A 14,553-nucleotide genomic window follows, 5' to 3' on the forward strand; every position below is an offset into this window, starting at 1 on the left:
ACCACATGTGGAAAACCGTTTATTTTACAAGCTTTGCACAAGCTTTAAATCCGCTGCCTCTTTCTAAGTTATGGTCTCTCTTGAAAGTTTAGAAGATTTGTGGGAATCTTGTGATAATTAAACAAATTTATTGTGAGGTTTTAAGTTTAATTAAGCACCCGTCAAAGTGTAAGTGTGTGAACAAGCATGAAGGAATGCTCTATGTATCCCTTTTATTAGTTAAGCTGTAAAACAATAAACAGAGAATGTTTTACGACCACATTTCTGAAACAAAAGCAAGGTCGAAAAAATGTGTAAGATTTATTTTTCAAAATAAAGGAATAATGCGCTGAAACATAAGCTATTATAGCACTAATTATGCAGGATATGCATGAACTTGACTTTTTGTATAGTGCCAATGTTCTAATGCTCTGATTGGATACAGGTTGCTCTTGTTCTGTGAATACATTTCCTGATTGGATGAAGGTTGATCTTCTCCTGTGAATGTATTTTCTGATTGGATAATCTGGTCCTGTTAATGAATACTCTGATTGCAAACAGTTTGGTCCACGTTAGCGGCAGAAAATGCAGGACATTGTCCAGATATGTTTGAAGTTGAAATAATATTTCTATTTATTTTCTTAATTAAAGGGCAACATTTATAAACTTCTACTGCAGCAACACATTTCTGACAACTGTAAGTTTCTAGTTTCTTTAAATGTTTTTTTTTTTAAACTGTATTAACCTTTAAACTAGAGATGAGCGCCTGAAATTTTTCGGGTTTTGTGTTTTGGTTTTGGGTTCGGTTCCGCGGCCGTGTTTTGGGTTCGACCGCGTTTTGGCAAAACCTCACCGAATTTTTTTTGTCGGATTCGGGTGTGTTTTGGATTCGGGTGTTTTTTTTTAAAAAACACTAAAAAACAGCTTAAATCATAGAATTTGGGGGTCATTTTGATCCCATATTATTATTAACCTCAAAAACCATAATTTCCACTCATTTTCAGTCTATTCTGAATACCTCACACCTCACAATATTATTTTTAGTCCTAAAATTTGCACCAAGGTCGCTGGATGACTAAGCTAAGCGACACTAGTGGCCGACACAAACACCTGGCCCATCTAGGAGTGGCACTGCAGTGTCACGCAGGATGTCCCTTCCAAAAAACCCTCCCCAATCAGCACATGACGCAAAGAAAAAAAGAGGCGCAATGAGGTAGCTGACTGTGTGAGTAAGATAAGCGACCCTAGTGGCCGACACAAACACCGGGCCCATTTAGGAGTGGCACTGCAGTGTCACGCAGGATGTCCCTTCCAAAAAACCCTCCCCAATCAGCACATGACGCAAAGAAAAAAAGAGGCGCAATGAGGTAGCTGACTGTGTGAGTAAGATTAGCGACCCTAGTGGCCGACACAAACACCGGGCCCATTTAGGAGTGGCACTGCAGTGTCACGCAGGATGTCCCTTCCAAAAAACCCTCCCCAATCAGCACATGACGCAAAGAAAAAAAGAGGCGCAATGAGGTAGCTGACTGTGTGAGTAAGATTAGCGACCCTAGTGGCCGACACAAACACCGGGCCCATTTAGGAGTGGCACTGCAGTGTCACGCAGGATGTCCCTTCCAAAAAACCCTCCCCAATCAGCACATGACGCAAAGAAAAAAAGAGGCGCAATGAGGTAGCTGACTGTGTGAGTAAGATTAGCGACCCTAGTGGCCGACACAAACACCGGGCCCATTTAGGAGTGGCACTGCAGTGTCACGCAGGATGTCCCTTCCAAAAAACCCTCCCCAAACAGCACATGACGCAAAGAAAAATAAAAGAAAAAAGAGGTGCAAGATGGAATTGTCCTTGGGCCCTCCCACCCACCCTTATGTTGTATAAACAAAACAGGACATGCACACTTTAACCAACCCATCATTTCAGTGACAGGGTCTGCCACACGACTGTGACTGATATGACGGGTTGGTTTGGACCCCCCCCAAAAAAGAAGCAATTAATCTCTCCTTGCACAAACTGGCTCTACAGAGGCAAGATGTCCACCTCATCATCACCCTCCGATATATCACCGTGTACATCCCCCTCCTCACAGATTATCAATTCGTCCCCACTGGAATCCACCATCTCAGCTCCCTGTGTACTTTGTGGAGGCAATTGCTGCTGGTCAATGTCTCCGCGGAGGAATTGATTATAATTCATTTTAATGAACATCATCTTCTCCACATTTTCTGGATGTAACCTCGTACGCCGATTGCTGACAAGGTGAGCTGCGGCACTAAACACTCTTTCGGAGTACACACTTGTGGGAGGGCAACTTAGGTAGAATAAAGCCAGTTTGTGCAATGGCCTCCAAATTGCCTCTTTTTCCTGCCAGTATAAGTATGGACTGTGTGACGTGCCTACTTGGATGCGGTCACTCATATAATCCTCCACCATTCTTTCAATGGTGAGAGAATCATATGCAGTGACAGTAGACGACATGTCCGTAATCGTTGTCAGGTCCTTCAGTCCGGACCAGATGTCAGCATCAGCAGTCGCTCCAGACTGCCCTGCATCACCGCCAGCGGGTGGGCTCGGAATTCTGAGCCTTTTCCTCGCACCCCCAGTTGCGGGAGAATGTGAAGGAGGAGATGTTGACAGGTCGCGTTCCGCTTGACTTGACAATTTTCTCACCAGCAGGTCTTTCAACCCCAGCAGACTTGTGTCTGCCGGAAAGAGAGATCCAAGGTAGGCTTTAAATCTAGGATCGAGCACGGTGGCCAAAATGTAGTGCTCTGATTTCAACAGATTGACCACCCGTGAATCCTTGTTAAGCGAATTAAGGGCTCCATCCACAAGTCCCACATGCCTAGCGGAATCGCTCCGTGTTAGCTCCTCCTTCAATGTCTCCAGCTTCTTCTGCAAAAGCCTGATGAGGGGAATGACCTGACTCAGGCTGGCAGTGTCTGAACTGACTTCACGTGTGGCAAGTTCAAAGGGCATCAGAACCTTGCACAACGTTGAAATCATTCTCCACTGCGCTTGAGACAGGTGCATTCCACCTCCTATATCGTGCTCAATTGTATAGGCTTGAATGGCCTTTTGCTGCTCCTCCAACCTCTGAAGCATATAGAGGGTTGAATTCCACCTCGTTACCACTTCTTGCTTCAGATGATGGCAGGGCAGGTTCAGTAGTTTTTGGTGGTGCCCCAGTCTTCTGTACGTGGTGCCTGTACGCCGAAAGTGTCCCGCAATTTTTCTGGCCACCGACAGCATCTCTTGCACGCCCCTGTCGTTTTTTAAATAATTCTGCACCACCAAATTCAAGCTATGTGCAAAACATGGGACGTGCTGGAATTTGCCCATATTTAATGCACACACAATATTGCTGGCGTTGTCCGATGCCACAAATCCACAGGAGAGTCCAATTGGGGTAAGCCATTCCGCGATGATCTTCCTCAGTTGCCGTAAGAGGTTTTCAGCTGTGTGCGTATTCTGGAAACCGGTGATACAAGGCGTAGCCTGCCTAGGAAAGAGTTGGCGTTTGCGAGATGCTGCTACTGGTGCCGCCGCTGCTGTTCTTGCGGCGGGAGTCCATACATCTACCCAGTGGGCTGTCACAGTCATATAGTCCTGACCCTGCCCTGCTCCACTTGTCCACATGTCCGTGGTTAAGTGGACATTGGGTACAACTGCATTTTTTAGGACACTGGTGAGTCTTTTTCTGACGTCCGTGTACATTCTCGGTATCGCCTGCCTAGAGAAGTGGAACCTAGATGGTATTTGGTAACGGGGGCACACTGCCTCAATAAATTGTCTAGTTCCCTGTGAACTAACGGCGGATACCGGACGCACGTCTAACACCAACATAGTTGTCAAGGCCTCAGTTATCCGCTTTGCAGCAGGATGACTGCTGTGATATTTCATCTTCCTCGCAAAGGACTGTTGAACAGTCAATTGCTTACTGGAAGTAGTACAAGTGGGCTTACGACTTCCCCTCTGGGATGACCATCGACTCCCAGCAGCAACAACAGCAGCGCCAGCAGCAGTAGGCGTTACACGCAAGGATGCATCGGAGGAATCCCAGGCAGGAGAGGACTCGTCAGAATTGCCAGTGACATTGCCTGCAGGACTATTGGCATTCCTGGGGAAGGAGGAAATTGACACTGAGGGAGTTGGTGGGGTGGTTTGCGTGAGCTTGGTTACAAGAGGAAGGGATTTACTGGTCAGTGGACTGCTTCCGCTGTCACCCAAAGTTTTTGAACTTGTCACTGACTTATTATGAATGCGCTGCAGGTGACGTATAAGGGAGGATGTTCCGAGGTGGTTAACGTCCTTACCCCTACTTATTACAGCTTGACAAAGGGAACACACGGCTTGACACCTGTTGTCCGCATTTCTGTTGAAATAGTTCCACACCGAAGAGCTGATTTTTTTGGTATTTTCACCAGGCATGTCAACGGCCATATTCCTCCCACGGACAACAGGTGTCTCCCCGGGTGCCTGACTTAAACAAACCACCTCACCATCAGAATCCTCCTGGTCAATTTCCTCCCCAGCGCCAGCAACACCCATATCCTCCTCATCCTGGTGTACTTCAACACTGACATCTTCAATCTGACTATCAGGAACTGGACTGCGGGTGCTCCTTCCAGCACTTGCAGGGGGCGTGCAAATGGTGGAAGGCGCATGCTCTTCACGTCCAGTGTTGGGAAGGTCAGGCATCGCAACCGACACAATTGGACTCTCCTTGTGGATTTGGGATTTCGAAGAACGCACAGTTCTTTGCGGTGCTACTGCTTTTGCCAGCTTGAGTCTTTTCATTTTTCTAGCCAGAGGCTGAGTGCCTCCATCCTCATGTGAAGCTGAACCACTAGCCATGAACATAGGCCAGGGCCTCAGCCGTTCCTTGCCACTCCGTGTGGTAAATGGCATATTGGCAAGTTTACGCTTCTCCTCCGACAATTTTATTTTAGGTTTTGGAGTCCTTTTTTTACTGATATTTGGTGTTTTGGATTTGACATGCTCTGTACTATGACATTGGGCATCGGCCTTGGCAGACGACGTTGCTGGCATTTCATCGTCTCGGCCATGACTAGTGGCAGCAGCTTCAGCACGAGGTGGAAGTGGATCTTGATCTTTCCCTAATTTTGGAACCTCAACATTTTTGTTCTCCATATTTTAATAGGCACAACTAAAAGGCACCTCAGGTAAACAATGGAGATGGATGGATACTAGTATACAATTATGGACGGACTGCCGAGTGCCGACACAGAGGTAGCTACAGCCGTGAACTACCGTACTGTGTCTGCTGCTAATATAGACTGGTTGATAAAGAGATGTCGTAGTATGTATGTATGAAGAAGAAAGAAAAAAAAACCACGGGTAGGTGGTATACAATTATGGACGGACTGCCGAGTGCCGACACAGAGGTAGCCACAGCCGTGAACTACCGTACTGTACTGTGTCTGCTGCTAATATAGACTGGTTGATAAAGAGATGTCGTAGTATGTATGTATGAAGAAGAAAGAAAAAAAAACCACGGTTAGGTGGTATACAATTATGGACGGACTGCCGAGTGCCGACACAGAGGTAGCCACAGCCGTGAACTACCGTACTGTACTGTGTCTGCTGCTAATATAGACTGGTTGATAAAGAGATGTCGTAGTATGTATGTATAAAGAAGAAAGAAAAAAAAAACCACGGTTAGGTGGTATACAATTATGGACGGACTGCCGAGTGCCGACACAGAGGTAGCCACAGCCGTGAACTACCGTACTGTACTGTGTCTGCTGCTAATATAGACTGGTTGATAAAGAGATGTCGTAGTATGTATGTATGAAGAAGAAAGAAAAAAAAACCACGGTTAGGTGGTATACAATTATGGACGGACTGCCGAGTGCCGACACAGAGGTAGCCACAGCCGTGAACTACCGTACTGTACTGTGTCTGCTGCTAATATAGACTGGTTGATAAAGAGATGTCGTAGTATGTATGTATAAAGAAGAAAGAAAAAAAAACCACGGTTAGGTGGTATACAATTATGGACGGACTGCCGAGTGCCGACACAGAGGTAGCCACAGCCGTGAACTACCGTACTGTACTGTGTCTGCTGCTAATATAGACTGGTTGATAAAGAGATGTAGTAGTATGTATGTATAAAGAAGAAAGAAAAAAAAACCACGGGTAGGTGGTATACAATTATGGATGGACTGCCGAGTGCCGACACAGAGGTAGCTACAGCCGTGAACTACCGTACTGTGTCTGCTGCGACTGGATGATAAATAATGATATAAAAAATATATATATATCACTACTGCAGCCGGACAGGTATATATATTATATAATGACGGACCTGCTGGACACTGTCTGTCAGCAGAATGAGTTTTTTATAGAATAAAAAAAAAAAACACCACACAAGTGAAGTCACACGACGAGTGTTTAACTTTTTCAGGCAATCACAATATAGTATACTACTAACTATACTGGTGGTCAGTGTGGTCAGGTCACTGGTCAGTCACACTGGCAGTGGCACTCCTGCAGCAAAAGTGTACACTGTTTAATTTTAATATAATATGTACTCCTGGCTCCTGCTATAATCTATAACTGGCACTGCAGTGCTCCCCAGTCTCCCCCACAATTATAAGCTGTGTGAGCTGAGCACAGTCAGATATATAATATATACATAGATGATGCAGCACACTGGGCTGAGCAGTGCACACAGATATGGTATGTGACTGTCTTGTACTCCTGGCTCCTGCTATAACCTATAACTGGCACTGCAGTGCTCCCCAGTCTCCCCCACAATTATAAGCTGTGTGAGCTGAGCACAGTCAGATATATAATATATACATAGATGATGCAGGCATGCAGCACACTGGGCTGAGCAGTGCACACAGATATGGTATGTGACTGAGTCACTGTGTGTACCGTTTTTTTCAGGCAGAGAACGGATATATTAAATAAAACAACTGCACTGCTGGTGGTCACTGTGGTCAGTCACTAAACTCTGCACTCTCTTCTACAGTATCAGCCTCAGGTCAATCTCTCTCTCTCTCTCCTAATCTAAATGGAGAGGACGCCAGCCACGTCCTCTCCCTATCAATCTCAATGCACGTGTGAAAATGGCGGCGACGCGCGGCTCCTTATATAGAATCCGAGTCTCGCGAGAATCCGACAGCGTCATGATGACGTTCGGGCGCGCTCGGGTTAACCGAGCAAGGCGGGAAGATCCGAGTCGCTCGGACCCGTGAAAAAAAACATGAAGTTCGTGCGGGTTCGGATTCAGAGAAACCGAACCCGCTCATCTCTACTTTAAACTTAAACCCATATACCGTGTTACATATAGTGACACTATATGTATTGGATGATGACATCAGACTCTATTTTTTCTGTAACAGAACCAAACTAGGTGCCGTTACTGGGTGCCTGATCTTTATTTTCAGAGCACAATAAGTTATCTACAAATGTTTACAGCTCATCTCTGCCTGGCACTTATGATAATTTCAAGAAATCTAGTGAGACACTCCTTGCGGGTATGGGTCGTTGGGTCGACACAACTTAGGTTGACAGTCATTAGGTCGACCACTGAAGATCGACATGGGCATTAGGTCGACGTGCACTAGGTGGACATGGGCATTAGGTCAACATGTACTAGGTCGACAGGTCAAAAAGTCGACATGAGTTTTTGGACTTTTTTGGTGTCGTTTTCTTTGTAAAGATACGGGCAACCACAATTAGTGCACCGTGTCCCCTCACATGGCTCGCTTCGCTTGCCATGCTTCAGGCAAGGTGCCTCGCTCCGCTACCACTGCTCTCGGCGCAGGTTACCGTCAGGGCCGTCTTTTCGTATGGGCTCAATGGGGTCTTGCCCAAGGGTCCCAGGAGTTTAAGGGCCCTAGGCTGATAGCTGAGGGTCCCCTCTTTCCATGGGTACCAGATTTTTGAAAATTGGCCCTGGGAAACCGGAGATATCCGACTTGAAAGCAGTGGAAACCATCCAATCCTGTTAATTGCTATTCCCAGCCAGATTTCTTGGGCTCTGTCTGACTTAGAGTTTTTCTAAGGATATAATACAAAAGCTGAGACTCTCCCCTTTTGGTAGACACTGACAGCTTGTCTCTACTATGCCCAGAACCAGAGATATCAGTCTTCAAGCAGCTGGTCTCTGCTCCAGCTCCACATGCCTAATATGCAGTTTTATATTTTCGTCGGTGGATTGCTTTGGCTCTTGAACTCTGATCCCCAAGTCACCACTAACTCCTGAAAGGTGTGACTATCGTTTTTTTTTATCCCATTCAAAGCTAAGAAATATATTTTCAGGAATTTGAGATACCTGCAGTCAAGCAAGCTGTCCTCCCACCGGAAAATGATAAATATTAAGCCCACTCCACTATCCACTCCTCCCCTACGTATTAAACACCCCCTACCACCCTGGAATTCATGTACCAGGGCCCCTTCATTCAGCACAATGCCCCCTTCTACCGTTTAGCCCCATCTGTGCAGTACAGGAGTAAGTAGCAGAAATTACTGCTCCAGGTCCTACATGCTGAGCGGAAGATACAGCACCCCCTACCACCCGTGGGACATCATAGCTCCTGCTGATAGCACCCCCCACCCCTACCGCTGGAGGATGGGTAGGGGGCCCAGTGCATTGCTGTGCCCAGGGGCCTACACTGCTGTTAAGACTGCCCTGGTTACCATTCCCAATTGTAGTCCACGTGGATTGTAAAGTATGAAAAAGTCCAAAAAATAAAGAAAAAAATGTGAAAAACTCATGTCGACCTTTTGACCCGTCGACCTAGTACATGTCAACCTAATGCCCATGTCGACCTAGAGCATGTCGAACTAATGTCCATGTCGACCTTCAGTGATCGACCTAATGACTGTCGACCTAAGCTGTGTCGACCTAACGACTGTATCCCCTCCTTGCAGGGCTGACTGGGATAGTATAAATAGTGATTTTTTTATTTATTTTTTAATGGAGCAGTGATGATGATGAAGAAGAAGAAGAGACACAAAACCTTGGATGAGATTTAACAGTTATGGTGCCCATACACTTGTGAGATTATCGGTACTATCCTTCGATTTCTACCGATTTCAGATGAGAGAAATCGGGGGATTGTATGCACATTTAAGGTACCTTTCGACGCGATGCGTGGGCACGCCGGTCGAATATCGCGTCTCAAGATATTATGTGCTGCACTTAATATTTATCGAATCGGGGTGTGATCACATGCTGTTTTTTACCACTTTTGATTTATCACATCGCGTTGTGCGATATGTGAAGACAGGAGACGACTTCCTGGCCACTCCTCTTCCCCTCACTGCGCACATGACTGGAGAGGAGGCTGGAAGCACGCTGCAGAGCTCTGCACAAAAACACCACACAAGGTAGGCTATACCACTGGCCACCAATGATTATTCCTTTTTGCCAACACTGCCCACCCTCTATGCTGCTCTACCCACATTTATATAGGCCCCTGCCCAAAATGCTGCGCCACTGCAAGCCCCAGCCAGCCACGCCCTAAACGCCATTATACTGTATACTGTGCCACTGACCACCAATGCTTATTACTCTTATTTAACACCACTGCCCACTGTTTCTGCGGGTGTGGTTCATCAAATCGACAGTGTCTAGGTCGACAATGTTTAGGTCGACCACTATAGGTCGACAGTCACTAGGTCGACATGGATGGAAGGTCGACAGGGTTTCTAGGTCGACATGTGCTAGGTCGACAGGTCTAAAGGTCGACATGAGGATTTTTTTTTTGTGTGTCGTTTTCTTCGTAGAGTGACCGGGATCCCAAATTAGTGCACCGCGTCCCCTCGCATGGTGCCTTCTCTCCGCTACCGCTTAGCTCGGCACACTTTACCGTTCCAATCGTAGTCCACGTGGATCGTTAAGTATGAAAAAATTCAAAAAAAGAAAAAAAATGTGAAAAACTCATGTCGACCTTTAGACCTGTTGACATAGCACATGTCGACCTAGAAACCCTGTCGACCTTCCATCTATGTCGACCTAGTGACTGTCGACCTATAGTGGTCGACCTAAACATTGTCGACCTAGACACTGTCGATCTTCAGACCGGATCCCGTTTCTGCTGCTCTACCCAGGATTATACAGGCCCCCCTGCCCAAATGCTGCACTTCTGCAAGCCCCATGTGGCCGCGCCCTAAACGCCATTATACTGTATACTGTGCCACTGACCACCAATGATTATTATTCTTATTTAACACCACTGCCCACCGTTTCTGCTGCTCTACCCAGGATTATACAGGCCCCCCTGCGCAAAATGCTGCACTTCTGCAAGCCCCATGTGGACGCGCCCTAAACGCCATTATACTGTATACTGTGCCACTGACCACCAATGCTTATTATTCTTATTTAACACCACTGCCCATCGTTTCTGCTGCTCTATCCAGGATTATGCAGGCCCCCCTGCCCAAAATGCTGTACTTCTGCAAGCCCCATGTGGCCGCACCCTAAATGCCATTATACTGCACCACTGCAATCCACATCCCACCGTTATGCTGTTGCACCCTGCACACCAATGTATTCTCACTACATATTTCAGATAACTCACACCAGTAACTGGAAAACAAACTTTATTTAACCAGAATAGTTTACTTTTTTCATGTTTTTTAATTTTCCTTTTTTTGCATTCTGTAGATGTCCTATGAGAACCGCGAGTTTCTTTCTGGCTTCATCAGCCTGTACCGCGAGGAAGAGTGTCTGTGGCTGACGTCCTCACCGGACTACAGCAATAAGCAGAAGAGGGAGGCTGCTTATACACGGATGGTGGACTACTCCAAGCCCACCTTCTCTGCTGCCTCGGTGGCCTGGGTCCATAAGAAGATCGCCAATCTACGGACAGTCTTTGTGAAGGAAAATCGCAAGGTGGAGGAGTCCAAGAGGTCAGGGGCCGGCGCAGACAACGTGTATGTGCCGCAGCTGTGGTACTTTAAGGATCTCAACTTCCTCCTGGAGAAAAGGTCTGCTAAGGAGTCCATGGTGGTGATGGCCGAGTTCGAGGAGGGAAGTCTGGACGTGGACGAGGCCGAAGGGATAAGTTGCCTTTTAAATTGTTTTACCTAATACATTCCTCCTGCCATGCCACAGCTCCCTCCCCATTGAAGAATGCATTATATCTTTCCCTGACCTCTTTTGCCCTTGCAGTGCCGCGTATAGTTGATGCAGGTGGTCCCAAGGAGGAAATTGGTGCTGAAATTAAATTAGTTAGACTATCCACTAAATATGTTTCTCTTTACCCTACAGACACCTGAAGAAGACCTCAGCCGGATCCCTGCCCTCATCAACACTTCCCCTGAGGAACCTACCTCTCCGCCGCGACTTACTGGGAAGAGGAAGCCACGGAAAACAAAATTTGTATGGGACCCTCTCCTAGTGAAGGCACGTTCACAGCTGCTGTGTAAACCTGACGAGTTTGACGACTTTGCTGCGTATGTCAGCAAAACAATGCGGAAGGTTTCTGCACAGCCGCAGGTCGAGTGCCAGCGCCTGGTGTCGCAGGTGTTGTAAGAAACACTATCAGGGCATCTGGCATCGGAGTGGAGAGTACATGGCCCTGAACCTAAAGCACCTGCTCCTCATTTCCCATTGTCATTTTGTTCACCACCACCCACCTACCCTACATCTACTACTCCCCATCCCAGCTATCATTCCGGGTATCCGCAACCGCAGGCCCAATCCAACTACCCTTCCTCCACTTTCCATCCCCCTCAAACCCCTCCTCATCAAACCATCCACCCTTCCCGTTTTCGTCAACCCCCAACCCCATCCACGCACCCTTCCCCCACTTTCGAATCTCCTCCTCAAACCTGCTACCCTTCCCAAGCCAGCCACACATCCACCGTCTCCTCCGCAATTATGACCTCCTTGATGTCACGGGGGACAAGTGGACGAGGAGGAGGAGACAAGTCTCTTTCAAATGTAGGGTGATTCTCAATTACTGGTGCCCTTGTTATAAATACCAACAGATGTGGTGCAGTCTGATACTACGGTGAGTGTCAACGCTTTCAGGCGGCCAACGCACACATGCTGCTAGGGACTGGTTGATGGTACCGGGGATCCATTTTCCTGCCCCTAGCTGCATGTGTGCATTGAGCCCTTGGCTGCGGTGCCACTCAACACCGCAGTATCAGAATGCACCACATCTGTTGGTATATATAACATTGCTGCTGCCTTGGTATATACTGTGATAGATCTGTTGCACTATGATATACGGCATTTTAGTAGCACCGCTTTCAGGTGGACAGTGCACACATGCAGCTTGGGTCCGGTTGATGGTGCCGGGGAGCCTGAAGCTGGTCCTACCTGCATGTGTGCATTATGCCCCTGAAAGCGCTGCCACTCTAAAAACAATGTATATCATAGAGCACTTATATATTGCAACAGATGTGCTGCATTTTGATAATACGGCGTTGAGTGGCACTGCAGGTAGGGGCACAATGCACACATGCAACTTGTTGCAGGTTGATGGAATCGGGGACCCATCTTCCTACCCCAAGTTGCATGTGTGCATTGTGCCCCTGCCTGCGGTGCCACTCAACGGTGTAGTATCACAATGCACCACATCTGTTGCTATATATAGCATTTTGTTATCATGTCCGAATACATAACGCATGATGCATAATGAAACCTTTATTTTGTTGTTAAAAAGTTCAGCCATGTTTGCTGCATATACAATTATGTCTGGAAATAAAAAGCATATATTTTTCTAAGCAAATTCAGTTTGCAAAATAAAATATTTTGTTATACGACAAGCAATGTGTGGTGTAATTTTCTTACCTTGCACTTTGATAATAGCCTTGCAGGTTTCAGGTATGCTGTGTCCCAAAGCTTGCGCAGAGATACGGGTCCCATACTTCAGGTCCTCAAAGGATTATATATCCCCCATATAGGCCAGCCCACTATTTAATTTTTCTTAATCTGGCAGATTAATCTGGTGTGCTTTTGGGCAGCATGAGATGAGCTCGAATTCGATCATCCGATACCAGTCGATTTCCGGTCGTAAGGGGCGTGAGATAAATCTCAGGATTGTATGCGCATCGAATGCAGCAAAAATGCACTTTTGATGAGATTTGTCTCAAGGTGAGCTTCAAGGGAAATCGGGCCCGATCTCGCGTTGAAAGCAATCGCACAAGTGTATGGCCAGCATAAGCAATACAACCAGTACCAGCATCCCCAACAAGGACTTAGGCCCTCATTCAGTGGGACACAGATTGCCAAAAATCGCTCGTCTGTGATTTCTAGTAATCTCCGCATGCACAGCGGCCGCAATGTGCATGCGCGTACTACCCTCACAGTACGAACACATGCTAGAAGGATGCAATGGTTGACAATAGCAGCCATCAGGGGGCGTCAACGGGGCGTGGTCCAGACAGCGCAGGCATGTCTGGACCATTTTTTTTTGGGGGGGGGGGGGGGGGGCTGCGTGACATCACACTCAGCTGCTGCAAAGATACAGATGGCAGCGGAGCCTGGCTGGTCTGGGACTGTGCATGCTGAGCGGTCTTGCCCTGTGCTGGGCGGCCCCCAGCATGTGATTGCAAGCTGTAGCAGAATCTGCTGCTGAAGCTGAATAGGTTCCTTAGACCTGTCTTTTGTTTCTTTATTGCAGTCTCCAGTTTAAGAAATGTACAGCCAGTTGTATAGTAACACCTGGATCATCTTTTGAACAGAGAGATGAGATTCAAAAATTGGATTAGGTGAAAAATAAACTAACTCCCCACAGGGAGGGGAATTGGTGAAGCCAGTGAAGAGATGGAGGACATTAGCAAACATGGAGAAGATACAGATGAACACAAAGAGCCTGATTCTGAGTTGAAAGCAAAGCAAAAAAGAGCAAGTAACTGTGTTGGGAGCATAGGCGTGTGCACGGGGGGTGCCTGGTGAGCACAGGCACCCCCTAATGTCAGGCACCTCCCGCATGTCACGCCTGCTACGATCCGATCATCCCTATCTGTGTACAGTAGCACACTGATAGCGATGATCGGATAACCTCTTGAGTCCTGCATCACCCGCTGCCCAGTCAGTCACCCCCTCCCGCTGCGCAGACGCCGGTCAGACTCCGTCACAGCTGAACTTTCAGCTTCTTCTTCGTGGTTGGGTGGCTGGCTGCACAACCCAGCCCACCCACCGTAATGGTCCGACTGCCTCGCGGTGTGACGTCAGCACGTCACACCGCGCGCCCTCCCTCCCTTCCTCTCCGCCCGCCCTGCGCTGTCTCCCCGGCTCTCACCCGCGCTCAGTTCTAGTGGCAGCGAGTGTGTGTGCCCTGCCCTGCTGCCCTTCCATTTTGGACAGCACACCACGCCAGGACTGTTTGGACAGTGGAGCTGAGCCCCTAGGACCGATGGAGCCTGGAGCCCCTAGGACCGATGGAGCCTGGAGGAGGTCAGAAGGTCAGGAGGACAGCAGTGGTCTCTCATCCTGCCTGAGCCCTCAGAATGTGAGTGAGGTCAAGTCTAGAATCACTCACTCACTGTGTCTGTGTGCACCAGGGATATGATAGGAGTTCAGGCCAGGCAGGGGGTGAGGGGGATAACATTATGACTAAAAAAATAAAGGGTTAT

Source organism: Pseudophryne corroboree, chromosome 6 (genome assembly GCF_028390025.1).
Source record: "Pseudophryne corroboree isolate aPseCor3 chromosome 6, aPseCor3.hap2, whole genome shotgun sequence".
In the NCBI taxonomy this organism is placed as follows: Eukaryota; Metazoa; Chordata; class Amphibia; order Anura; family Myobatrachidae; genus Pseudophryne; species Pseudophryne corroboree.